We start from the raw sequence: 27,439 nt of genomic DNA, 5'->3' as shown, positions 1-27,439 counted from the left end.
CAAGAGATATTTTCCCCAGGATGACACAGAAGAGACTAAAAAGGGTCAGGGAGCATGAATAGTATTAGCCAAGGAACATGATGGGTTGAAGATGAATCCCAGCAGTCATGCCCTAGCAGTGAAATGTATTTGCCTGAGGTCTCTTCTCTTTGTGTATTAGTTGGGGTTCTCAGGTGGACAGAGCAGTGGAAATATATAAAATTATAAGGGGGGTTTACTAGGTTGGCTCACACGATCTGGGGTGGATTGTTCCACAATGACCATCTGAAGGCTAGAGATTTGGGAAACCAAATCCAGGCAGCTGGAAGCATCAGAACAGAGGACCAGCGCAAGTACAAGGCTGAAGGCCTCAGGAACTTGCTAGGGAGTCTGGTTAGAGTCCACATTCAAAGCCTAAAGAATCTGGAGTTTGATGTCCATGGGTAATGACAGCACGAAAAAAGAAAAAGCCCACAAAACAGCAACAACAACAAAAGAAACAATAGCAACAACCACAAACCTCAAAATGCACCCACTCAAGAAGAGCCCAGTATGTGCTTGAAAGTGAGTTTCTTCCCGCTTTTGTTGTTTTGTTCCATCTGGACCCTCAGCCTATTGGATGGTACTGCCTTATTTGGGAAGAGATCCCCCCCTTCATTTGATAATATACATGTCAGTTATCTCTGGAAATGCCCTCACAGCAAAGAACTTATGATTTTCTAGGTGGTCTGTAAGTGCAAACAAGTTGTCAATTATTATGTATCACCACAGGATAGGGGTGGGAAGCTATGAATACCCTGTCTGTCACAGAGATTTTCATCATGAACCTGGAAAGAACTTCAATAATTGGCAGAAAGGTAGAAGAGGTAACCCCTTAGATCTCAAGTTCTAGCTGACATGGGTGGGGGGAGAGGACAGGAAATCCAAGCACAGACTATTTATATGTACTTATTTATATTTAATTATCTATCTATCTATCATCTATATCTATCTCTATATTGTCTACCTTGTATGCTTCCTTGTTTTTCCCCATAATCAAAACAGAAAAAATGGTTCAGGTTCTTTACCTTAGTGTAGATGGTAGCCAGACACTAGAGAACTCTGTGAATTGAAAAGAACATCATAGAGATTGTAGGTTGGTCTTTAACTTTGCTGCATTGTAGGTAAAGGGCGAAAAGGCTTCTAGCTGGCTAGTGAAGATAATCATAGGCACAGTTGACTCAATCCCTAGTAGGAAGATTGCTGATTAAATACCAGAATAAGCCTTCTTCTAACTCCTTCAAAAGCAGCAGTAAATGATGATGGTGATGGTGATGGTGGTGGTGGAGTTAACCATGGAGGAGACAAATACCTTCCACCCCAGCCCTTCTGAATGACTGAAAATTAGACATGCCTGATGTCAAGTATTCAGAAGCCTGGTTTACACTGGACAATAAATTGGACATTTCTCATCTTCTTGCCTCAGTCAGATTTGCACTTATTCCTGCAGACCTGCTGGTATTGAAATTTCATAAAGCAAGGAAGTCATTGGACTCTGTAGGTTAGAAAAATCAAGAGGTACAGCTTTTGAGTGCTGAGAAAGAAAGGGGGAAAGTCATGTCTATTCCCTGCTGCAGTGAAATGGGACTAATGGGCAAACTTAATTCATGGACAGGTTAGATAGAAGGTCGAGTTGATGAATATCCTTTCGGCTATACTACAAGCTGCTGGATTTGTTGTCAGGGAAGAGCTTTATTCTTCATCAGAAAATTCATGTGTGTACCAGTAAGAATGGGTTCACTAAATCTAGGGTAGATTGATCTATGCAAGGTTTGAGTCTTCGCAAAGCAAGGATAAGAAAATGGTGTGAATGAAGGAATAGTAAGGTAGTTCATCTATTGGTGGTTCAGATTTCTCATTCATAGTTCACTAGATAGGACAATCACCATGTGTTAGAAGTTTGCTGGTGGTTTATAATGAGTGAGTGGACAGATGGAAGGCTCCAATGATTTCTACTAAGAAGGTTTCTTTTTGTTATTAGCAGAAAGTAACTACATAAAGTGTTTCAAAATGGTATTTATACACAAATGCCTTCCTTCCTTCCTTCCTTCCTTCCTTCCTTCCTTCCTTCCTTCCTTCCTTCCTTCCTTCCTTCCTTCCTTCCTTCCTTCCTTCCTTCTTCATATATATATATTTCCTATCTAATATACACTTCCTTCTTTCCTTGTTCTTTAAGTGGGGAAAGCTCTTGTCATTAATAGGAACACTGGAGTTTCTCTCTGAGCTCTTTAGGACACATTTTTTCCCCTATTTGGAAGTGTTGCTTCAGTCGGCTTTGTCACAACCTTAGCTCATAGGTGTCACAGCCGCCTCCTAAATGTGAAATGCTTTTCTTGGCATCTCTGATTTAGCATCAGAGCATTTAGAAATGCTCTTGCAAGTCAGGTTCTGGACACGGTGTGCACATGTGAGATTGTGGGGAGAAACTACGTGGCAAATCCCAGACCAGTACAGGTCACCTCTCTAGATCAAACCTGTCCAAGTTCTAGAATACTACAGCCTGCTCTGGACAGCTCCATCTGATGTGGCAGAAGCATCACATTTCATATAACATGCATGTCACCCTGTCCAACCTTTCTGGACTGGTTTCCTATTACGTCAACAGAACCACCTCCCAGGTGCCTCACTAAGCTTTCTTCTCTCCTCCCTTGCACCCAACAGATTCCTGCAACGTGAGAGAAAATATCTGCCTCCCAAATGTGCTGGAGTTGTGTGTGTCCTAAGTCTGTCACCGATGCTTTAGTATCTTTCTATGCTTCAATGTTTTCTACATAAAGCCTTCCAACAAGTCATCTTTACCTAGCTCGGTCTCATTTTTTTCATCAGAGCCTTCAGGCTTCTTTCTGATTAAAACCATCTGAATATTCTTCCTTGCCTTCAGAACACAGATTGAACTCAACCCAGGCCTCAGCAGCTGAGATTCTGTAGGATTTGATTCCCGTGTGTCTGCACTACCTCCCCTGTTCATTTTTTTCCTTTTTAATTTTGTGACTCTGCAGACGGACCATATGCTGTACCACTAAGCTATAACCCCAATCTCAACAATCTTCTTTTTCTTGATTCCCCAACTTGCTTGGCAAAGCTCAGTTCTCTTTGCCTTTGCCTTCACTGGTCCTTCTGGCCAGAATGCACTTCCCAAGTTTTCTCTTTGGAAAACTCCATTTGGTGTGTAAGCTCCATCTCTAGGCCTTCACCTTCCTCTCCTGGAAGATGATACCAAGCCAAAATGTAACAGCTGATCATACTGGTTTCTGAACACATAGAACAGATGTCATGGTAGCTGTTGCCCAGGTCTAGCCCACCACAGTAGAGTTGCCCTGTCCTGCAGTGCCATGACAGTCCATGTGGAGGAACATGCTATCTGTCACGTATTCATTCAATGAACATTTAACAACTGCCTCCTCTATTTAGGAACTAGGTAGGCGATAGGAGCACAAGAATTGATAAGACAATGTTTCTGCCTGGAAGTGCTAATCGTCTGGCCAAACAGCATTTTGTTGTTGTTGTTTTATGTATCTTTTCCTTAAGATCACGAGCTCCTCAGAGAGTGGAAAGCAGTTTTCTCTCAGCATTTTGGTCCCTGCCTAACAATGTCTGTGATGCGGCATGCTCAGTCAGGATTTGTGTAGTGAGGGTGTCTGGCTGGGGTCTGCCATGTCTGGGCTGGTGGTTCAGGCTATCAGGGTATTCAATGGACTCAGGGAGTTGATTGGTCATGGGTTGAAAGGCTCTGGAAAGGGTGCGGGCATCAGTGTTTATTTATAAAGGTATTCAGGGAGAGACACAGTTCGTTTGCCTTCTCTGTTCCTAACTTAGCCCTTTCCCTTGCTCTTCTCTTTCTTTTTTGAATGGAAATAATGTCACCCACTCGCTAGTTTTATATAGCTCCCATTGAAGTAGAAGTCAAAGGAAATCATGCCTATTAATTAAAAACCCAGAATGTGGGCAGTTTTTGAGCTGCTAATGAAAACTCTCAGCAAATTGGGTTGCATTTGCGGTTTTCAGCCTTTTTCTTTTCCTCAACCTAGAACATTTCCTACTAGAGAAGAGGACTTTTAAAAAAGGCAGTAGCCAAGAATGATAGCATCTTATTTTAAGAACGGTGTCAGGTCCTTCCAGTGAGATCTCAGGGACAGATGTTTCCCTCCCTCGGAGAAGGTTGTTAGCGGGATCTGGCAGGGACACAATTGACTTCCTACCCACCTTCCACTTTGCTCTCAACGATGGATGCCAACTTTCTTCTGTAGATAGCCCAGCAGATGTTTGAAAGGGCCTGACGATGCCTTCTTTCTCAGGCAGATCAAAAGCAGAGTGTCTCACCAGTTTACCAGGCATTGCAGGGCCCATCAGTGGCCCTGCAACATCATAGCTGCCCTTGCGGTGGGCGAAGCAAATGGTAGGCAATTCTCAAAACTCTGGATTTGCTCCTGCTCTGCCTTCCTTCAGGACTGTGTTCTCTGTAGTCTATGAATATTGAGATTTGTTCCAAGTGCAGCTTTCTGGGCATGGTGCCAAGGACTCACCCATTCAGCCCAGGCTACACCCCCCAGCCTGACTTTTTTTGGGGGGGGGTGTGTGTGGCTCAGCAGGACTCCCTTTGTAACTACAGTCAGAGTTTACATGGTCTCCCATGAGGTGGGCCTGCTTGAGCCATGTACAGAGGCTCTGACAAGTGGCCCCATTGTATCCTGGCCTGAGAGTACACAGAGAATGGTTCTTGTGATGGAGGAGCATTCATTGTGCGCCTGTAGGGCTTGATTCCACAAAGCCAGGCAAGGCCATGTGGTGAGCATGTGGTGGGGAACGTGGTTGGGGCCATCGGCTGGCCATGTGCTTTGAGTTTGGGTTTCCTTTCTTTTTCAGAAGGTGGTTGATTCATGCAAAATGCTTAACGATGCCTGCCATGCACCACGCGGGGGATTGGATCCCCTTTGATGTTCAGGGTCTTTTTGGAGGTTCCAAAAAAACAGTTCAAAAGGTTTACTTTGGACACCACACCTCCAGCAAATGTGAAAGTCAAGACCAGGCTCCCTAGGAAGCATGCTGAGGAAAACATCTTGTCTAGGCTTCATTGGTTCCTCAGATCTGTCTTGTGCTGAGCACAGGTTTTCAGACTTTGTTCTGTCTTGGTGGTACAAAGGGGAGATGAAGCAAAGGAAAACAACCAGCTCAGACTTTTTTCTTTCTTTTTCTTTTTGTTTTCGCCAGTCCTGCCACTTGAGCCATAGAGCCACTTCCAGCCTTTTTTTTTTTCTGACTAGTGTATTGGAGATGAGAGTCTCATGGACTTTCCTGCCCAGGCTGGCTTCAAACCACAATCCTCAGATCTCAGCCTCTTGAGTAGCTAGGATTACAGATGTGAGCCATGAGCCACCAAGCCCAGCAAGCTCATGAGCATGCAGAGAAGCAAAGTCACATTGTATCTTTCAGTCCTGCTGCCAGTGAGTAGGGAGAAGGGAAGTAGATGGTTTGCGTGTAGGGAGGTATCCTTCTTCTTAGCCCCTCTGAGCTTAGATTTCTCCAGGGGAAGCCAGGCAGAAGAGAGGGCATTGTGCTACCCTGTGGGAGTCAGATCACAGTTATTTAACCATTGAAGGCACAGTGGTGTTTTCCTCTGCATCTCCTTTTATCCACAGTGGGTGCTGGAGGCACATGGGGACTTGCAGGCAAATCACTTGCCATGTTTCACTGTTCTGTTTCCTACCCTTCCTAGTCCCCCAAAACATGGGTTTGAGACAAGGCACCCCCAACTCTGTGCTCAGACTTGAGACTGGCAGCATAATAAGGAGAGAAACTTCTATAAGGTTCTCTAGAGAGAAAGCAAAGCAGAGGCTTGCCTTATCATGGTTTGGCCAGGGCCTTAGGGTCAGGGACTCTGGGAAGAATTTTTTTCCCCCTCCTCCTCCTCCCCCACTCCTCCTCCTCCTGCTTCTCCTTCTTCTCCTTCCTTCCTTCCTTCCTTCCTTCCTTCCTTCCTTCCTTCCTTCCTTCCTTCCTTCCTTCCTTCCTCCTCTTCCTCCTCCTCTTCCTCCTCCTCCTTTTCCTCCTCCTCCTCCTTTTCCTCCTCCTCCTCCTCTTTCTCTTCCTCTTCCTCTTCTTCTTCTTCTTCTTCTTCTTCTTCTTCTTCTTCTTCTTCTTCTTCTTCTTCTTCTTCTTCTTCTTCTTCTTCTTCTTCTTCTTCTTCTTCTTCTTCTTCTTCTTCTTCTTCTTCTTCTCCTCCTCCTTCTCCTTCTTCTCCTCCTTCTCCTCCTTCTCCTCCTCCTCCTCCTCCTCCTTCTCCTTCTCCTTCTCCCTCTCCTTCTCCCTCTCCTTCTCCTTCTTTTTCTTTCTAACTCTCAGGAGCTCTTGAGTTCCTTGGCAGTGATCATTGTTCCATTCTGCAGCCTCCATACCTATCCGGTTGGGGTGGCTGCTATGATCAAACTGCTATGATCTAACTGCTGTGTGTAAGTTAGGACAGAGCTGGTGAACTCAGATGCCCCTAGTGTTAGGAGAAAAAAAAAACCTTTAGCATCTACAAATCAAGGGTCAGCCCGGGCTCACCACAAGGACTCAGCGAGCAGTATCTGGAGTATTTGCCTGCGCAGGTATTGCAGGTGCACTATTGGAGAAGAGACAAGACACAGGGGCTCCCACAGCTCCACCATCTGTGCCCTTGGAACTACACTTCATTTCTCTCCAAGCTCAATGTAGGTTACTGGCCCTAGCAGACTCGAAACTCCTTACCAAAGCTGGCATCTCTGAAATGCCACAAATGCTTAGTTGGCCTCCCAAGTGATTTACCATAACATATGGAAGGCTCTGGGCCAACCCTCTAATAATTTGGCAAATTACAGGTATATAGAATCATAGACTGCTTTCTTTTTCTTTTAAAAATGCAGTTTACTCAGGCTCTTGTTTCACTGTCTTTATCTATTTATGTTTTCTCACAATTCTCCTTGACCCTGATAACTGAGAGTCATCTTCACTGGCAGCTGAAAATCATCCCATCGTCTCCCTAGCATCTCTGTCTGATGAGCCTGCTCTGTTGTCCACTCTAGGAACACTCGGGGAATGGCTATTTTTCTTTCCCATGTTCATGTCCTTGGAGATCCCCTCCAGTTTGAAGGCTCTCCCACACATTTTCCATCACTTCATGCTGCGTCTTTGCAAGTTTTCGGAAATCCTCCTTGTTCAGAGAAGATAGAATCATTCTCTTTGTCTTCTCATATCTTAGACTAGCAGCTCTTTTCTCCACACGATGCTGGGCTCTTATTTCCATTCTTTAAATGTCCACTTCTGATTGAGTTAGCAACTAGTGATTCGTTGCTGTGTGGCAAACGATGTGCTAGGCACTTTCCTTTATCAGCAACTTACAGAAAAGCCCTGCCTTGCTGTTCCATTTTCACAGAAACAGACTGTCACTCGATAAAGTAGACTTGCAGCAAGTAACTGAGCAGCTCCTTTAGTATGAAATAAGCTTCTCTTTTCTCTGTATCACATATGGTTCCCCACTTAGTTAGGTGGGAAGTGGTCTCAAATCCATATAAATCTGGAAATTTCTCCACTTCCCCACATAACTAGTTTGGAGACATAATTAACCAAGAGTGGTTGACAAACACTACTGTGTGTGTGTGTCGGTGTGTGTGTGTGTGTCGGTGTGTGTGTGTGTCGGTGTGTGTGTGTGTTATTTAATGTTGGCCAATACCGTGGACAGATACAGCCCTCCCATTTAGTGAACAATGACATAATTGATTAAACGACCAATGGTAGACCCCCTTGCTAATGACATATAAGGAGATCAATCTGTATTCCTCATTTCATAAGTTTGCATCCTGATTTTCTTCAAGGTTGCTTATATTTTTCTTCCCTAGATTTGGATCTGGACATCCTGGCTACTTTCACAGTCAGTTTTCTATGGTTTCTGTAAAGAAAGCAGTCAGTTAGCATAAGGCACACGAAGGCCAACATAACATGAAGGTTTGCTATTTGGGTTGCAGGAACAGAGCTCTGAGAAATTTGCTCTAACATCAAAACTAAGTATGCTATCATCCGGGTCCACTTCCGGGAACTCTAGGACTGGAGATGTGAAGGAAGCCCAAATCACAAACTCATGGAAGAATGAGGACATGAATAGTCACACTGGGATCATCTCATAACAGGAAAATCTGAGATAAAGTGATAAATAAGTGAATTGGGAAAGGGAAAACAGATTCAAACATCACAAAATTTTATTTCAGTGGGAATACCTCTTGAACCTGGAACACTCCTATAGATGGAGTTAAAGAGACATGGTTACATACTTGCCAATGATGCCACCTGTGTGGAACCTCGTAATGAATGTGCAGAACTGTTTTGTGATATTTTTATGCCTATCTGATCTTCATGGTTAGAGCCTAAACCTCTTGAGGGGTGGATAATATATATCTCAGTGCCAACTACAGTTGAGAGAAGAAAGGGGAACTGTTAGACTTATAGAAATTAAAAAGTGATAGATATAACATGTGAAAGATAACATGTGTCTCATCATGTCATTTGTTGTTCCCATAGTGCCTTGGGGTTCTTGTTCAAATGCTTCTTCCCACAATGTCCTGGATGCCTGACCAATGAAAACAGTCAGGGTAGCACATCCACATGCAATCAAGCCATCAGAACACAAAGCCGAGAGAGGAGATATAGACGGAGCTCCATACTAGAAACACCATCTTCCAGTAGGGCTCTATTAGACTCTTCTTTGAGGATATCTCCCCAAATGTAGAGTCTCACTACTTTCTTTTTGTGGGTTTTCTTTCAAAGTCAGTATTGGAATGAAGCTACTTTTTCCATTTAAAAGTAGTTAATAAGCTGGGTGCTGATGTTTCATGACTGTAATCCTAGCCACTCAGGAGGCTGAGATCTGAGGATCAGGTTCAAAGCCAGCCTGGGTAGGAAAGTCTGTGAGACTCTTATCTTTAATTAACCACCAAAAAAAAAAGCCATTGATAGAGCTATGGCTTGAGCAGTAGAGTGCTAGCCTTGAGTACAAAAGCTCAGGAGCACCCAAGCTCTGAGTTCAAGCCTTAGGACTGGAATACACTATGTGCATATGCATACACACACAAGAGGCGGGGGGGGAAGGGAGAAATCGTATATGTAATGGTCATTATCAAACTATGTATCTGAAGAGACTAACTGATGAAGCTAAGATTTTGAAAAAGCCATCATCATCCAAATATTTTAGGCTATCATATTTTAATAAAGTCAGTGACAATAATCAGTGCCTTACTATGAGTACAGAGGTGAAAAGTCTCTAAATGATTTATTAGAAGAATTAAATAAAGGCAGCAGAGATCCTTTCCCAGAAGCTGTCATTTCTTTTAAAGTTTCTTTAAAGATGGCAAGATAACTAAAGTACCTGCACCCAGAAAAGAAGCGATCGCATGAAGACACAAACTCTTCAAATGTTCTTATTAAAGGTGATTTTGAAACAATTAAAATCCGTGATGCAAAAGTTTCTCTACCATTGACTGAAAATATGAATGGGGCTAAACCTGGCCTGTTCTATTGGTCATGAGGCATGGAAACCCAAGGAAGATTTGGAGCGAAAATGGCATTATTTACTGATAAGGCAGACATATCTTCCTTGGGCCATACTCTGTGGCCAGTGATGACGTTACCACACACCGTAATCTTTCAGATGTTGATGATGCTGATGCTGATGAAAGTGACCTTGATGAGGAAACATACTGTGGATCTTTGGGAACTAGGCTACCTACGAATACGGAAGAATTGGATGACTCATATCAGAAAGTCACTGAGCTCTTCACTGTGTACAATAATGAAGATGCTGAAGGTCATCCTGCTGCTCACATAGCTGAAACTTCAGAACTAAATGACGAGTGCTCATGTTCATGATGACCTCAGCAGAGCTGTATGACTGTTCTCTTTACTCAAATACATTCATAGAGTTCCAATGGTCTACAGGAACTGGACTCTCTGTAAGTGGCCTAATTTAAGACCATATCGCTGTAAGGATAGGCATTTGGTATTGCACTGAATTTTCAGAGGAGTTTGCAAAATGACACAGGTACTAAGATATTGCTCATAGAAACTTGAAACACTGCCAATCAAATTTTGTATACTGAGCTAGTATTGATTTGAATTGAGTGACCATGCTTTTATTAAGGGTTTTTCTCAGGCATTCTATATTTTAGTGGATCTGCTAAAAATTTGCTGTTTAAATAGTACAAAGCACGCATTTGTACTTTCTCTAACCTTTCTTGGTATGTATATGTGCATATTCAGTGGTCACTGGGATTTGAGAAGAATATGACTCAGAAGAGTAGCTACGTAGGTATTTCCAGACTCTGGTTATATCTTTTCTTCCTGTCACAGCTCTCCCCAGCTTTTTGATATTTGCTTTAATTTATTAAATACATTTTCTCTATTGAGATTCCTTTTTCAGTTTCTACTTACTCATCTGTATCCTAACTATTTCATAGATGTTCTGTAAGAATTATAAATGGGACAGTGCAGAATAAATGAGAGTTTGGGTGCCAAAAAACATAGACTATATATTTGTACCCTTGAAATGATCTATAGATACAATTTCTCCAAAAGCTCACCCTTTAAGTTGAGTCAATTGCAAAGTATATCTTGAGATGAGCCAGCTTTTATTTCTAACTATGTATGGGCCTAATATTAATGCTTGACGTGATGGTTCTCATTTATAATACCTGTAAGTTTCCTTGAAAAATGTTTTTTTACTTTCACAGGCTAGCCATTTACATTTTATTTTTAGTATGAAAATGCTCCTTTTCTATAAATCCAATAGAGCAGAAAAGTAGAAGATCAGGAAAAATTCTTAGGTATCCTTTTAAGGTTGATACGATAGAGCAGAGATTAAGAAGTGCACCAGCATGAGTAGGTAGGAGACAGAAGTCTATAAGGTTTGTGCCAACAATCAGATTTTCGTGATTTGGAGTATGCACTCTACTGTGTGTTAACTGTATGACCATCATCCTATTACTGATTCTTAGTTTTCTCTTGTGGAAAATAGAAAAGCATACCACCAGTGATAGACTCCATTGTAGCACTGCTCCCCAGAATAAAAGAAGTCATACTGGTCAAGCAGACCAATTATGCAATATTGTACAAACTGGTTTGCACAAGTTGCTTGATGAAACTTCTCCCCTCCTCCAGTTCTCTCTGCCTTCTTTTCTAGAAGAAAGAACTAGCATTATACCTCTAAGCAAATGGAATGGACCTCCTAAGTCATTCCCTATGATTAACCTTGAATAGTCTCAACTAGGGAATAGTCTGAGTAACTAAAGAAAGCAACTCTTTGATTTTTTTTTTTTTTAAGATCTAAACACAGGGCAGTGCCCAAGCCATTCCGAGGGGCTGTTAAACACGATTCAGGCAACTGACTGCAAAGGACAAATTTCCTTCTTTCTATAATTAATACATCTGTCAGTGGTCCTGACCCTGCGGAATTGGAGAATCAGGAGCTGAGGACAAGCAACAGGTGTCTGAAAAGCTGGAGAACATCATACCTCAAGCCGCTTAGAAGCTATGTGAAGAGGCTGAGAATGTCTGAGACAGAGAGAGGTCCATTGTAAACTGGAAACAGATTCCACCTGAGGAAGGTTGGAGACATGAAAAGGAACACATATGGTTCCTGGAAGAAGGAGACTTGGCTTTGTGGGTTGGTCAAAACAAAGACAAGGGTAGAAAGCTCCTGCCAAGCTTTGGTTCCAGGGCCCAGCTCAGAGACAGGGCAGGAAGAGTGGATTTGCAGGAAAGTCTTCTCCAGGGCTGCAGTCCCAAGGCTACCTGGCTTCTGGCTCTTGTTTATAATATAGAAGGAGATATTTGCTTCTAATCTGGTTATGCAGACTTGTGCAAGGAAGAGTGGTAGAAAGTCCTCAGGAAAGAGCCGTTGTGATGATACTGGTTTTAAAAGCAAATCCACTGAACCCTATTCATGCCTGGAGGCAGGCTTTAAGGATAAGCACCAGCTCATCCTTCTTTTGGTCTTTTGTTCCCTCTTTCTTGTATCTCACCTACCTCCCCTTCTAATAAACTCTCATATAACTGATGGATTACTTGACAGATACTGTCCAAAGAGAAAACAAGGGTTGCACAAAGATATTACAATTCTAATCGAGGAGCACAACAATTAACCACCAATTGCAGTTAAAACATCTCTGTTCACTAATCTATACCTAAATTTCCCCTGCTAGACTGTAATAGCATAGATCTAATTGGCATTCCTTGGTGGTCAGAGAAATGATGTGGTGTTTTGCAAGGAGATGTCAGGGAACAGAGAAGACCTCTGAGTGTGTGTGCGCACGTGCACACATGCCAATACTGAGGCTTGAACTCAGAGCCTAGGTGCTGTCCCTTGGCTTTTTCACTCAAGGCTGACACTCTACTACTTGAGCCACCACTTCTTTCCTGGCTTTTTCTTGTTTAATTGGAGGTAAGCGTCTCATGGAATTTCTTGCCCGGGCTGGCTTCCAACTGCCAGCTTCAGAACTCAGCCTCCTGAGGAGCTAGGATTATAGTCATGAGTCAACAGTGCCTGGCTTCTGAACACTGTAAACCACTTGTAATCTTATAGGTACTATCAATCAACAGAGCTATACTCAGAATTTAAGTCTCCTCCCCTGGAGGTATATTAGAGTTGGAGATGAAATTAGGTAATGAAATCTCTAGAAAGACAAAGGTGAACTATGGGAGGTCCAAAAGATTTCAGCTCCAGAGGTCTGCAATAATTCCTGTTGGCTGCTGGGCACAGTATAAGATGAGCACAGCATCGTGCAGGGTCTCACAGTATAAGGAAAACTGACAGATGCTCTCTGTTCATTCCTTAAGTTTCTTGAGTTGTATTGTGATGATTCACCCATAAAAAAGGTATATGTTCAGTTTCAGAAGCACGGTATCTTTTTTTAATTATTAATTTAGGATTTTCCTAGATACACTGTAATAGACCAGATACTACTGAGATTTGTTTTGGGTGAATGAAAAGAGATTTAGACTTTAATTCAGAAGACAAGGTTAGGAGTCCCATCTGTGACCACTGTTAGCCAGAGTAGCAGATCTGTGAACTGAGAATAATAAAGTCGATTTAGTGGCATTTCGGTTGTAAAATGTGTTACATGTAACAGGTCTTGGTCAACTTTCACATGTGATACAGATGTTAGATTATCCTGTAATTATTACCGTTTCTATTCAAATTGTCTATTTACTTTTTAATTTAAAATTTTAAATTGTTATTATAAAGGTGATATACAAAGAGTTACATAACTCAGGTAAAGAGTACTTTTGTTCTTGGACAATGTTACCTCTTCCACGCATCAGTTTACTTTTTTTTTTTTTTTGGTCAGTTGTGAGGTCTGAACTCTGGGCGTGGGCACTGTCCCTCAGCTCTTCAACTCAAGGCTAGGGCTCTACTTGAGCCACAGCACCAATTCTGGCTTTTTCTGCTTATGTTGTTCTGAGCAATTGAACCAGGGCCTCATGCATGCAAAGCAAGCACTCTACCATTGAGCCACCTTTCTAGCCCACATCAGTTTACTTTTAGACAACTTTGAATAACCTAGCAGTTCATCATGGGCATTTTGCTGATCAAATATTAATTGTACAAAACTATAAAACTAATGTATTGGTTGGATTAGGACTGTAAAAAAAAGTGCCTTTTGATATAACAATCCTCCAAAACATTTTGAATCTTCTTGAGAGATGTCTTCAAGGTTCACTTTCTTTCCCAAGGTATAAGACTTAGTTAATTGTTTCGGCAAATAAGTTTAAATATTTCTGGCCAGTGATAGTGAATACCATGGAAGATTTCTGGATAATAGTACCCGATTGTGACTTTTTCCTTCTTTCTCAGTGACAAGGCAGCTTGTAGAAATCTTGGATCTAGATGACAATTTGAAAAGTGATTGGCTGTTATTGAGGTTCACTTCTTTGGAGAGCATCTGAGGATATTATGTTATCTACAGAATATCCATCATAACACCAAGATCATAGAAATCCATAATCAGTATAAATAGCTCTTGCTTTGGCTGGTTCTTAAAGATCTCACCTGGAGCTGATGAGGGAGAAAAGCCAGGTATATGTTTCTGGCCAAACATAGCCTAGGCATAGCTCATCTTTTCTGTGTGTCAAGTTCTTTCTCTGGGACATGAGAAACTCCTTTCTAAAGTCCTATGGCACCAGCTTGCACTATGGGATGCTCAAGACACTTGAATTACCAAGGGGAGAGAGAGGCTGTTGAAATTACCTAGCTTTGGTTTAGAAGCTGTCAGAGGAGCCCCTCTGTGATTGGGAAGAGATGTGGTTCAAAGACTGGAATATATAAAGAATAATTCCTTTACAGCCTCACCTTCTAGGAACTACCTTATAGAAGGCTCTCTTTGACTCCAAAGATCTGACTAAGTAAAATTAAATAGAATTAACTCTACGATCTTGTAAATTAGTCTGTTCTGATGACAACAGACGACGATCAAGGGATTGCTAGAAGCTGTATAGATGTTCTCATTATTGTAAGCCCAGGTCTGTGGTTTTCATGGAGTTGCCAGGCAAAGTCATCATTCTCGTTGTAGTTCTGCACATCAGTCCAGTCCATTCTTGGGAATGCCAAAGACTATAGTTGAAATGGGTTGAGATCTTCAATACTCACTGACAGCCTACTTGCAGAGACCTGCTGTGTTCTGAATTGCAAAATGTGGGAAGCAGAGAAGGAGGGTGGGGAAATATTAGTAATAGTCAAGATAGGGAGATCTGTTCCTATTCGTGGCACTAGTCCAGCCAGTCAAGCCTGGAAGTTGTGGGAATCTAGAGAGCCATCTTGATAGATTTGACTTCTTAGGCAAATGTAAGGCTGGCCTCAGTCCAGACACTTGGTTTTTGGCTCTTCTTGGTAAAGCCAAACCACATGCACTTGGTTCTGAGAACATTAACCAATAATCTGAGAACTAATTCCGGGGAAGGCCAGCTGACAGTTCTATGAGGCTAGTGAGTTTGACCATGCTACTCTAACTCATTATTCTGCTGTCTGCTCTCTGACTAAGGCTGGTGGGCTCTGTCTGTCTGTTACTGTGGCACAAGGACATACATGTTCCTGGGCTTTGAGCTCACTCAACCCATGACTCAATTCACACACATTTCTTTAAAATATGCTTGTGATAAGCTTGGCTAAAGTTTCCAAAGCCCATCTCCTATGCCTTTTGCCAGTAAAGATGAGTCTTCTCTATCACTTCTCCCTAGAGGACTTATGTAACAGGTCAATTTGGAAATGGATCTTAGGGATCACTCTCCAATCTGCCTTCCTTACTTTTCAGGAGGAAAAAGGGGAAGTCCAAGAGTTCAAGTGTCGTGCTAAGGCCATAGCTGGTCAGTGAGTGAACTGACAGAAGAGTCTTGTTTCTGGTGTCTTCTGTGCGGACATCTTCAGGGCACGCGGTCTCTGGATACAGTGTGAGCAATGCTCTGAAGCTGTGTTATGATTCTTAGTCTACTATGATTTCAAGGTCATGTCTCTTAGATCATGGCCTTTTTATCCCCTTGTACTTTGCAAGGTTGTTGTGGCTATGATTTGAATGAATGTATGTGTCCCTCCAAACGTTCAATGTTGGATCTAAAATCCCCAAGTGCTATATAAAAAGAGATTGCTGTTGGGAGGTGATTAGTTTATGGGGGTGGGGGAGGCTCTAATTATATACACAGATGGATTAGTATTTTTTTTTAATAAGGAGCTTTGGATGGAACAAGTTTGTCCCTTGTCACTTTTTCTTCTGCTGTGTGAGAACTCAGTAAAGAAGGTGGTATCTTGAAAGCAGAGAGTGAGCCTTTCCTAGATATTGCATCATCTGGCACTGGGATCTTGGACTTCCTGGTCCCCAGACTTTGGTAAATAAGATTTTATCATGGTGGGGGCGGGGGGAAGGGAAGGAGGAAGAAGCTGGGAGGGGGAGAGGGAAGGAATGGTAGGGGAAAATCAAAGGAGGGGGTAACAATGCTCAATAGGAAATATACTCATTACCTTACTCATGTAACTGTAACCCCTCTGTACAGTATCTTTACAATAAAAATATATATGAAAAAATATTTTATCATGTATAAATTACCTAGTCTGAAGCACTGTGTTATAGCAGCAATGGGATGCACTAAGACAATAACCTAATGTTACTTTTGAAACAGTGAGGCAAAATATGCCCTATAGTTATTTATCTATGATACTGGTCAAGTTTCTTCTGCTGTGATAAAGTACCATAGATAAATAACTATAGGGCATATTTTGCCTCACGTTTTCAAATGTTTCTGTCCATGATTGCTTAATTACGGAGCTTTGGGTCTGTGGCAACACAGTGCTCTATGGTGGGAGCCAGTGACCAATGGGGCCACTTGCCACATGCCTGCCAGGAAGTGAAAGAGAAGAAAGGATGGGCTGGGGTCCTAATGCCTCCTTCAAAGCCTCCCTGCCCAGTGACTGAACTCCTGGACTAAGTTGTTGTTGTTGTTCTTTTTTTTTCAATGGTGATAGTCTGGTTTTGAACACAGGTCCTAACACGAGTGCTCTGCCACTTGAGCCATACCTCCTTTTATGTTTTTAGTTTTTAAACTTTCAAACTTTTAAACTTTCAAATTCCTACTTTTGCTCAAGCCAGCCTCAGGCCGTTCATTTTCTGCCTTTCATTTTCTAAGGAGCTGGGACTACAGATGTGGACTACCATACCTGGTGAGTCTTTGGCTTTAAGTTCCACCACCTTTGTATAGTCTGAGGAACAATCTTTTTAGCAATGGACTTTTGCTCTAAACTTTAGCTTTCTGTTTCCTTAAAATAAGAGGCTGATTGATATTCATAAGATGATGAATGAAAAGTATCAGCCATCATTTTGGAGATTATGCTGGTATAGGACATGATGATATAAATGTCTACTATATAACATTATCATTCTTTTTTTCTCTCTCTCTCTTTTGGCCTGAAGCTCCTTAATCCCTAGGCTGGCCTTAATTAATTTCAGATATATGATTAATATGTTAATGATGTTCTCATTCAGCCCTGGGCATTTAATTGTCCTACAGTGTCTGGGCTACCAATTGAGCTCTCTACTCCTTAGCTCAGCAGGGGACCATCTACCTTCACCATGTTTTGAAAATACCCATTCCAACAAAAAGATAAAGGAAAGGACTGTTCATATTTTTTTTTAAATTAAATTTAATTTAATTTGTGAACATACTGTACAGAGGAGTTACAGTTACATGGGCAGGATAATGCGTACATTTCTTACCAAGCATTGCAGCCTCCTCCTTTGTTTACCCTTCACATCCCTTCCCAGCCTCCCCCCTCCCCCCCAATCCCAATCCTTCTCCCCCCGCACCAACGTTGTAAAGCTCGTTTTGGACATGACAACTTGTACTTCTCATTGTTGCAACAGGTCCACCTGTATCCTTAAACAACTGGTTTTTCCCCATCTCCTCCACAAGTTATACTGACATCAAATATAGTGAAAACAGGGGTTATACTGTGGGGGAGGGACATACAAAGCAACAAAGAGATAATCTTATAAATGTGTTAGAAACACATGCATGAAAGAAAAAAAACATTAAAATGCACATCTAAGGGTTATTTTCCTGACAACACATTATCTGACCTTTTCCTCTTGACTCATACATATACTAGATATTACAAATAAGGGAAACCATGGGACCTACGTTTCTTTGGGCCTGGCTTACTTCACTTAATATAATTTTTTCCAAGTTTTTCCATTTCCTAACAAATGGGGCAATGTCATTCTTTCTGATGGAGGCATAGAATTCCATTGTGTATATATACCACATTTTCTTGATCCATTCATCTACTGAGGGGCATCTGGGTTGGTTCCGTATCTTAGCTATGGTAAATAATGCTGCAATAAACATAGCTGTGCTGGTAGCTTTAGTGTGGTCTTGTTTGTAAACATTAGGGTAAATGCCCAAAAGTGGGATTGCTGGGTCATAGGGGAGCTCTATGTGAAGTCTTTTGAGGAACCTCCATACTGCTTTCCAAAGTGGTTGAACAAGTTTACATTTTGCAAATCAGTTCCAGAGAACTTTTAAGAGGAAGCTCTGCTAGCTCATAGGGAATGGCTGAAGTTACAAAAATTCAGTGAACATTCTGACTGCTGTTTAAAATGAAAAGAACAGGTTTAGTCTAAAATCCAAGGAAAGATTAACAATGGACTTTGGTAGGGTCAGAAAAGAGCTTAATGTGACCTTCATGACTAAGGGCAAAGTATAATTTTCTCTTTTTTTTTTTTCCCTCTGATACTGAGACTTGGCCTGGGGGACTCACACTCTCACTTGGCTTTTCCTGCTCAAAGATGGTGCTCTAATACTTGAGCTATACCTCTACTTCTGGCTTCTGGCTGGCTAATTGGAGATAAGTCTCATGGACTTTTCTCCTTGCAGTGACTTCAAACCACAATCCTCAGATCTCAGCTCCCTGAGTAGCTAGGATTACAGATGTGAACCAGCAGGGCCCTGCTAACTTGTGACATCTGATAAACAAATGATAAGTCAACTCATGCAACTAGGCTTATCCAGCCTAATTCAACCTTCTTCCTTCTGATTTGCTCTTTGTCCATGCCATGGGTAAGTGGAGAGGCTAGTTGTCTATTACTAGGACATCTACAAGAGAAAGAAATAAGGAAATACATAAAAACTATCGTTTCAAGAAACTCTTTCAGTGGGCAGCCCCAAGTGTCTGATGTCATCTTTGTTATTTTGCTCTGAGGCATTTCTGGCTTGACGGATAATCTTTTCGATGTGGAGAAATACTTAGACTGCAGAGAATAGTATCTTAGGCATTAGAAAAGCTTGAAGAATTCATTTTTTATACCTGCTGCAATGTGTTAATAACCAAAGGTTATACAACACACAAAATACTTGGATCTCTTGATACGGAAAGTTAGTGAAAATGCTTCATGCTATTTTCCATTGTAGTTCCAAGATCACACATCTGTTTGGAACTGAATCGTCGCATGTGTGCTGGGGAACCTGTATGAAATTAACTTTTATAGCTGACTTTACAAGGAGGATCTTTTATTGTCTACAACTTGGCTGGGATTCAAGAAGTTCCCAAAATGATTTATTGTCATATGTGCCTGTTCTGTGGCGGCTGATGAAACTGATATATTCTTGAACATATGCAGCCATTGTGGGTAGAGACAGAGATCATCTAAGCCTTTTATCCCACCAGATCGAAGAATTCACATTGTGGAAGGAAAAAAAAAAAATCAGAGTTGAGTGTTTTGTTTTAAGTGAAATAATTACTTGCAGGAACAAAACATTTGTAACCAATCCTGTAATTCTTTTCTGTTTGGCAACATAGAAAAAAAAAGTAGTAAAATCTAGAATCTATTCTTGAAATATTGAAGGTAAAATTTCCTCACTTATTTTGTTTGCATTCTTATAGTATCTGAGAGGGTTTGTTCAATTTATTTGGTTATGATAATAAGAATAAAGATCATGAATTTAAATTGCTTTCACGTTCCATAATACAACCTCCTCTCTCCAAACTGTCAGATTAACAGAAGGACATACACATATCTTATCCAACTATCATCTTTCATCATCTCAATAAGAAATGGTAGCCAAAAGAATAGAATTTCTCTTTAATAGGAGAGAACCTCAGAACCTTTTTATTCTGATGAATCAGGAGAGTTTCCATATATTGACAATAATGCAGTCAGCATCATTGAAGATGATTCAAGTAGAATATAGGAAAGAAAACTACTAAATATAATTCTAGACTCTGCATTTAAAGCACCTAAACTTTTTAATACATGAGTGAAATCTAGACCTAATTCTAGACTCTGCATTTAAAGCACCTAAACTTTTTAATACATGAGTGAAATCTAGACCTTCAGGATTCTATGTGATTTCTCCAGTCAGATAACAAATCCATGCATCCACATTTCATTTAGAAAAGAACTAAGAGCTGGGAGGTTCAGGTGGAGTTTGGAAATGAAACCACAGACTTCAGACTTCATAAAGCTGTGTTATTGCCCAGGAAGACTTAAGTTTAATTTTCTAGTGACAAAACATTCTTAGATATTGTATAAACATTGAATAATGGATCCTTTGGAAGGCAAATTTGAGTACAATACTGCAGATGGAATTAGATCTACATGGGATTTTTGTTTGTTTTGTTTTTAGAGATAATCTTCCTTCCTCTGCCTCTTGAGTGCATGCATCACCATACTTCGATTCCCTCCTCCTTTGATATATGCACCCACTTTTTTGGGGGTGCATATATTATTCTGTGCAAACAGAATTTGTAGTCTGCCTAGTCCACAAAGTCTCCTTTATTCCACAACACTTTTTGCCTAAAATAGAAATCATTTTCATAAACTATTTAGGTATCAACAGGTATCATTAGATGTCTTCAAATAGAAAGGTCAAAAGTGAATTTAAAGGCTGGGAAGGTAGATCAGTTGTAGAGCGCTTGCCTTGCATGCATGAGGCCCTGGGTTCGATTCCTCAGCACCACATAAGCAAAAAGAAAAAAAAAGCCAGAAGTGGTGCTGTGGCTCAAGTGGTAGAGTGCTAACCTTGAGCTGAAGAGCTGAGGGACAGCGCCCAGGCCCAGAGTTCAGGCCCCATGATCGGACTCCCCCACCAAAAAAAAGTGAATTTAATAGGCTTAATATTGACTACAAAACTATTTCCTAAAAGCCAGTCTGGGTAGGAAAGTCGGAGAGGCTCTTATCTCCAATAAATCACCAGAAAACCAGGAGTGGCTCTATGGCTCAAGTGGTAGAGCACTAGCCTTGAGCTGAAGAGCTGAGGGACAGCACCTAGGCCCAGAGTTCAAGCCATAAAACTAACAAACAAAAAACCAATTTCCTAGTAGCCTCTAAATTATGATCATGGAACACGATTACAAAATGGATGTATCCTATTCAGGATTTTTTTTTCCATCACTGTAACCTACTAGGCTGATGATTCCATGGACACATAGTAATAAACTTATTTTCCAGGCACGGAAGTTAGCATCAATAATGAAATGACCTCTTCCAATGGGGACAAGCCCCTAAACTCCAGGTAACCCTGTCCTGACAGTATGATTCTGTATCGAGATGGTCTGGGTAAAAGGGCATTTCTCTATTCATTCTAAACTTAAGGCTTGAAGCAAGCAATTCAAGGGCACATCTTACAGCCAGGCACATAGTCTTATGTAAAGAAGAATAGCACATTTTCAAAGGGCTTTTGAACTGGTTGAATGTGAGCAATGTTAATTTGGTGTAAAACTTCAAGTGGCATATTACTAATGCCAAAGAACAAAGCAATTGAGGATCTGGTAACTAATTACTAACAGCACTGTCACTATTCAATGTAAGTGTGAACAAGAATCATATGTTTCTTATAGTTCCTCCTTGTTGATGTACTTAGTCTCACTGGTGAAAGTGTGATAATGAGCAGCTAGTGGATCACTGAGAGTTGCACTGGACTCTTCTCAGTTACAATATTTTGTACCCATGCCCAGAGGCCCTGGGGAGCAGTGGACATTCTTCTTTTTTTTTTAACAGAACAATTTAATAGTTGTAGTGATTTGCAAAGCAGAACCACAGACTTGAATTAGGAGACCCTGCTGTAGCAATCTGAAATGAATGACATCTGACTTTGTGTTGCAAAAAGTGGCGGAGACTACCAAATGTAGCCTTCTAGCTGTTACCCGTAATGTGTCTGCCTGGAAAGATGGCGCCTGATCTTCCTGTGGAAATAGTGTGGCTAGATATTGGTGAATTCTGGGGAACTATGTGCCTTCAGGATTCCAGAAGGAGGTGGGACAAGACCAGATCAGCAGCTGTGGATTCCTGTCTTATTTTGTTGGATTTATTTATCTATTTTTGTACACTAGATGTTTTGTTCAAGAATTTTGGGAAGAGTTAACTAAGCGCTCATGAAAGGGCAAAATCATTCTACACAATTCTGGATGGTTGTGGAGTGGAAGAACTACAGAGCCCTTGCTCCAATGGTATATATATATTAAAAAACAAACAAACAAACAGGGGTTGGGACGCTGCCTGGAGATGGTTGTATACAAATATAATCCAAGTTGTATACAAATATAATTCAGGAGGCTGAAACATAAATTTTGAGGCCAGTCTGAGCTATATAGTGAGGCCTTGTCTCAAACAACAAACAACCAAAACAAAGCCCACAACAAACAAGATGATTTCAAGGAAAGTACCTATGATAATCCCAGAATTCTAAACTGTAGGAGGAGCTAAGACAGACCTCAGGGCAATTGCTCTCTCTGCCGCTTAGTTGATGAGGTCCAAGGGCATTAAGATTCTATAGCTGGTTGATAAGAGAACTTCAACTACAACTAGAATTAGTCGCCAACACTTCCCCCCACCCCAGGCCCTGTCACTTCCTGAACAACTCTAGCTCCTCATCAGTAAGCCCATCCTCACTAAGAAACCATCTAAGTGCCATTTGATCTTTGGATAGATCGCTGTGTAGGTAATGAATCTTGGGTAAGACATAGCTTATCACTTATTGCTAATGAGTAAAAATACTATCTCAGGTGAATCAGTCACACATACCTTGAGCCTGCAGGAAGCTTCACCCATTTTCCTAAGGCCACTGGCTGGGATTCAGAAAATATGGCCTCTGACCTTGTTTCTGTCCAGTCACTTAATCTGTTAGGTCAATTCCCTTATTTATAAAGTTAAAAGAATGATAGATAATCTTGCATGACCCTTTCAGCTCTAAATTTTTTTCTTTTTTTGTAAAAAAAATCATTATTAAACAAAAAGGTTACAGTTACATAAGTCAGGCAAAACGTACATTTCCTTTTGGACAATGTTACCCCTTCTCTCATTCTCTACCAGTTTTTCCCTCCCAGCCCCACCCACAAAGTTGTATACTTCATTTTCAACATACTGTCCAGTGAATACCATTGCTGCATTTGTTCACCCTTTGTCCCTCCATTTCTGTACTTCCCCTTACACTCCCAAAGACATATATACATACAATACAAAAAGAAAAAAAAACAACAAAAAAGTAAAAAAAAAAACAAACCTCGTTTCCATTTCCTGAAGTGCATAGCTTGATAAGTATTATTTTGTATAATAAGATTCACATAGGAATTATAGCTTTCTGTTTCTTTCCTAAGAGTATACTTTCTTTGGTCTCACTGTGTATAAATGTCTAGAGACCTGTATAATTTATCATGTCCCAGTATATTTTAGATCTAGTTTCTGCATATGATAGAAAACATACGCCATTTGTCTCTCTGAGCTTGGTTTACCTCACTTAACATGATTTGTTCTAAGGTCATCCATTTCCCTGCAAATGACATACTATTATTCTTTCTAATGGCAGTGTGAAATTCTATTCAGCTCCAAATTTCTAAGAATCTACTTAGATACTTTTATTGGTATCTGTCCTGGGGCTTGAACTCAGGCCTCAAAGCTAGTGTTCCGCCACTTGAGCCACAGCTCCACTTCCAACTTTTTTGCTTGTTCATTGGAGATGAGAGTCTTAGAGACTTTCCTGCCTAGGCTGTCTTTGAACCATGATCCTCAGATCTCAACCTCCTGAGTAGCTAGGATTACAGCTGGCTGGCTCTACTGAGATACGTTTGAAGAGGAGTCAATAAGACTATTTCTGAGACAAGGTAGTGTCTTTTTATATGCAAATGTGCACTGTGAGTTTCAAAAGGAAGTGTAGATATGAACAGCTAGTGGAAGGGTAAGACCCAGATGGCTCAGCAACACCAGTAAGACAGTTGGAAAGATCTAAGAAGCCACTGAACACAATGGTATTTAGATGAAGGAATGTATACGTGTTGTACATTCCATATATAACAAACCCAGAAATGAATTGTGGGCTTTTTGTTTTGTTCTTTTCTAAGAAGTGGTTCAAAATTTGATTTTTTTAAAGAACTTATTCTTAGTATTTTATTATTTCTTCTTTTTTATTGTAAAGATGAGGTACAGAGGGGCTATAGTTACATAAGTAAGGTAATGAGTACATCTCTTTTTAAACACTGTTACCCTCTCCCTCATTCATTTTCTCCCACTTACCCTTCCTTACAACCTCTCCCGAATTGTGTTTTTAAACATGGGATAATCCTGAAAGGTTTCTCTTGGGTTCAGATTTACAGTTTTATTTTATTTTTCGGAGCTATCACTGACATTTTGAAATCAAAAAGGTTATTTTATCTTTTAGGTATATTGTATAATTTATCGACACAATTGCATTTTAATTAGTACTATTTAAACATGCAAAGATACAAAATTAGCTAACCACATAGGAAGACATACGGTGAAAGTGTTCGCCACTGTGAATAATCGAGCACTGCCTTGGGATAAGACTTACACCAGACTCAGGTTTAACAGTGTGAACCAGCTTAAAATACACCCATTTGTATGCATAATATTGCACATAAGGGTTAAGCTGCTTTAGCAATTGTTGATAATTACAGATCTTTGCACCACTCTGAGGATCTTTGAACATTCTTTGGGAATAAATCAGCCATTTTCACAATTAAAAATGAAAGAGTTTTATAGGGTGCATTTTTGTCCCAGTGGTTAGGTGATGAAACTGGGAACCCTAAAATCACATCCAAGTTCTTCTGCCTATGTATGTGGTGGGGGAGGGGGGGTTAGAAAGAGCAGAGGGAAAGATACAAAGAAGAATGGACTTAATTTTGGAGAGGGGTTTATAAGTCTTTATAGCACAGCAAAATGCAGTAGCTCAGCATGTTATATATTCAGGCTTGAACTTTTCAAAACCTTCAACTCAGCTACCAAGATAAAAAAAATCAAAGACAAAGGGAAGATAATTTTCCCTCTAAGGCTACTACCAGTGTGCGAAGGAGGCCCTTTGTGGGTTTAGCAGATAGGGACTTTGCAGATTTCACTCACCTTTTTGATAGTGCCCCAAAGAGTCAAGTGAGCTGTATGTAGCTCAGGCTTCTGGTCAGATTTCCATGATTATTTATCCTCTATCAACTTCCACAGTTAAGTTGAGGGGCCAGTCATGGTGGCCCAGCTACTCAGAAGATTACTCATAAGATTGTAGCTACTCAGAAGGTGGAGGTAGGATTATGGTCTGAAGGCCAGCCTGGGCAAAACAGTGAGACCCAATCTGAAAAACAAACTAAAAGTAAAAAGACTGGGAGCATGGCTCAAGTGGTAGAGGCCCTGAGTTCAATCCTCAGTACTACCGCCCTTAAAAAAAACAAACACCCAAAGTTGATAACTAACTTACATCGTAGTTTATGAATATTTTTAAAATAAAATATAGTCATGTCTTTTATACCTGTCAGGCACATGTGTCTCATAAGATGGCAATGAAGCAGAAAAAGTCTTCTCATCTAGTGGTATCATAGTTGTGGTGACTTTAAGGCATAAGTCATTACTCATGTGTTTGTGGAGTTACTGGTGTTAATGAGCCTATTGCATCATTAATCATATAAACAGTAGCATACACAATTAAGTAACAGTAAGATCCATTGTGGTTACAAACAACTATGTGGCTTGCTTACATAATTCCTATAGTATACTTTCTCTATGACTTCAGTGTGTACTCCTTCCTACTTTTCATACAAAATCTATTGTAAAACAATATACCACGTACTATGAGTATCTCGTATTTACCGCATTGCTTGATTGCATCAAGAAGTCCTGTAGAGTGATTGGCCTAGGTAGGTCACCTCATGGCTGTGCTATCTCGTTGAACAGAACAGATAACAGACAGAACAACAGCAATAATAATAACAGTCATTATTTTTATTTATACCTGTTATTATTAGTAGTACATATTATACATATTATTATTTGGATGTATAATTATATAATAATTAATATTATTTTATTATTTTGTGGCATTCAGAATCATATATCTTTGAAAGGCAAGCCATTTCTATTTTGAAACAACACACCAGGATACAGTCTATTAAAAAAAAAAAAAGAAAAAAAAACAACTCTTGTAATGATTCAATTTTTTTCTAAATAAGAAATAGCAGTTACTCTCGTGGAGATGGCCATAGAATTCTGGGCCTTAGATATGACAAATAGCCAGGGAGACTTGACCTCTGAACTATTAATGCCTAAATAATGCACTTTAAACTCAATAACGGACGTAGCCGATGGCAAGGGCCCCACCTGATGACTTACTTGTCTTCTATCATCAAATTCCTCATAAAAACGAGGGAGAGATAGACAACCAACAAGGGAGGCAAGCCAGAATCTTTGTTCATTCTGGGCTCTTCTTCGCTAGCTGACAAATGAGAGTGAAAGCCCACACTTCCTGGCCTTTCTCTGCGAGCCCATTAAGGCTTCTCTCTGGTAAACAGGCCTGTTGTTGCTTTTATTTAGTTTTCCTCCCTCCACCCCACCCCCCACCCCATTTGTTTAAAGCATTGAAAGTCCCACAACTGTCAGGAGCCATCATTCTCTCAGAATATAACCTGCACAATGGCAGAGGACAATAGGAAAGGGAGGCTGCCTGAGTCCCTTTGTGTCTGAAGGTTTCTGGGAGTTTGTCAGGTCAAAGCAGCTCACTGTCCTTGTAGTACAGGGACCAGGCAGGTGGAACAGGTTCTCTTGGGACAATTTGCAGGAATACATTTTGCCTTTTCAAAACACCATCAAACAATGAAAAGAAAGTTCTTCGTGTCTCCTCCCCATTCTAATAGTTCCTATAATTCTGACTTAGGCCCTATCAGAGCCTGTGCAGAGTGCTTGGAGCTATGGCACTTAGTACACACTGAGTGTGTGATTCTGGGCTTTGCTGCTGCTTGACCCCACCTGGTGCTTCGTACAGCTCAGGTTGGAGGGAGGGGAAGGAAGATGATTGATTGTAAAGATCAGAGATGTCTCATCAGTACCTATGGACAACCTGGGCCTTGGACCAAAAATCTTCATAGTTTTTTATTTCTATACGTACCTGAGAGTAGATTGGTTTACCAAGAATTTGTGTGATTTTGCATAGGTCACTTATATCTTCCTCAGTAAAATTAGACTGGTTTAGTGGTTTTCAAAATAGAGCCAGTTTGTTGTGTTCTCTCTCTCTCTCTCTCTCTCTCTCTCTCTCTCTCTCTCTCTCTGTGTGTGTGTGTGTGTGTGTGTGTGTGTGTGTGTGTATGTGCTGGTCCTGGGGTTTGAACTCAGGACCTGAGCACTGTTCCTGAGCCTTTGTGCTCAAGATTAGCACTCTCTTACTTGAGCCATGGCTCCATATCTGGCTTTTTGGTGTTTACTTGGAGATAAGCAACTCATGGACTTTCCTGCTTTTGCTGGCTTTGAACTGTGATCCTCAGATCTTAGTCTCCTGAGTAGTGAAGATTGTAGGTATAAGCTAAAAGATCGAAGTTTTTAATCCTATTTTTAATCCCTTGACAGAGACATTCTGGATTAGTGCTGGATGGGGTACAGCTGCCTGTATTCTTCCA

The 27,439-nt window shown here is 40.8% G+C and overlaps 1 pseudogene; it reads left to right on the top strand.

The window, feature by feature from the left end:
- The window catches only part of LOC122106990, a 65,444-nt pseudogene extending 55,553 nt beyond the window's left edge, over nucleotides 1-9,891 (top strand).
- The last annotated feature ends 17,548 nt before the right edge of the window (nucleotides 9,892-27,439 follow it).

This window comes from Dipodomys spectabilis, unplaced genomic scaffold, assembly GCF_019054845.1.
Source record: "Dipodomys spectabilis isolate Male_0828 unplaced genomic scaffold, ASM1905484v1 ptg000045l, whole genome shotgun sequence".
NCBI lineage: Eukaryota > Metazoa > Chordata > Mammalia > Rodentia > Heteromyidae > Dipodomys > Dipodomys spectabilis.
This window is presented reverse-complemented; position numbering and strand designations above follow the sequence as displayed.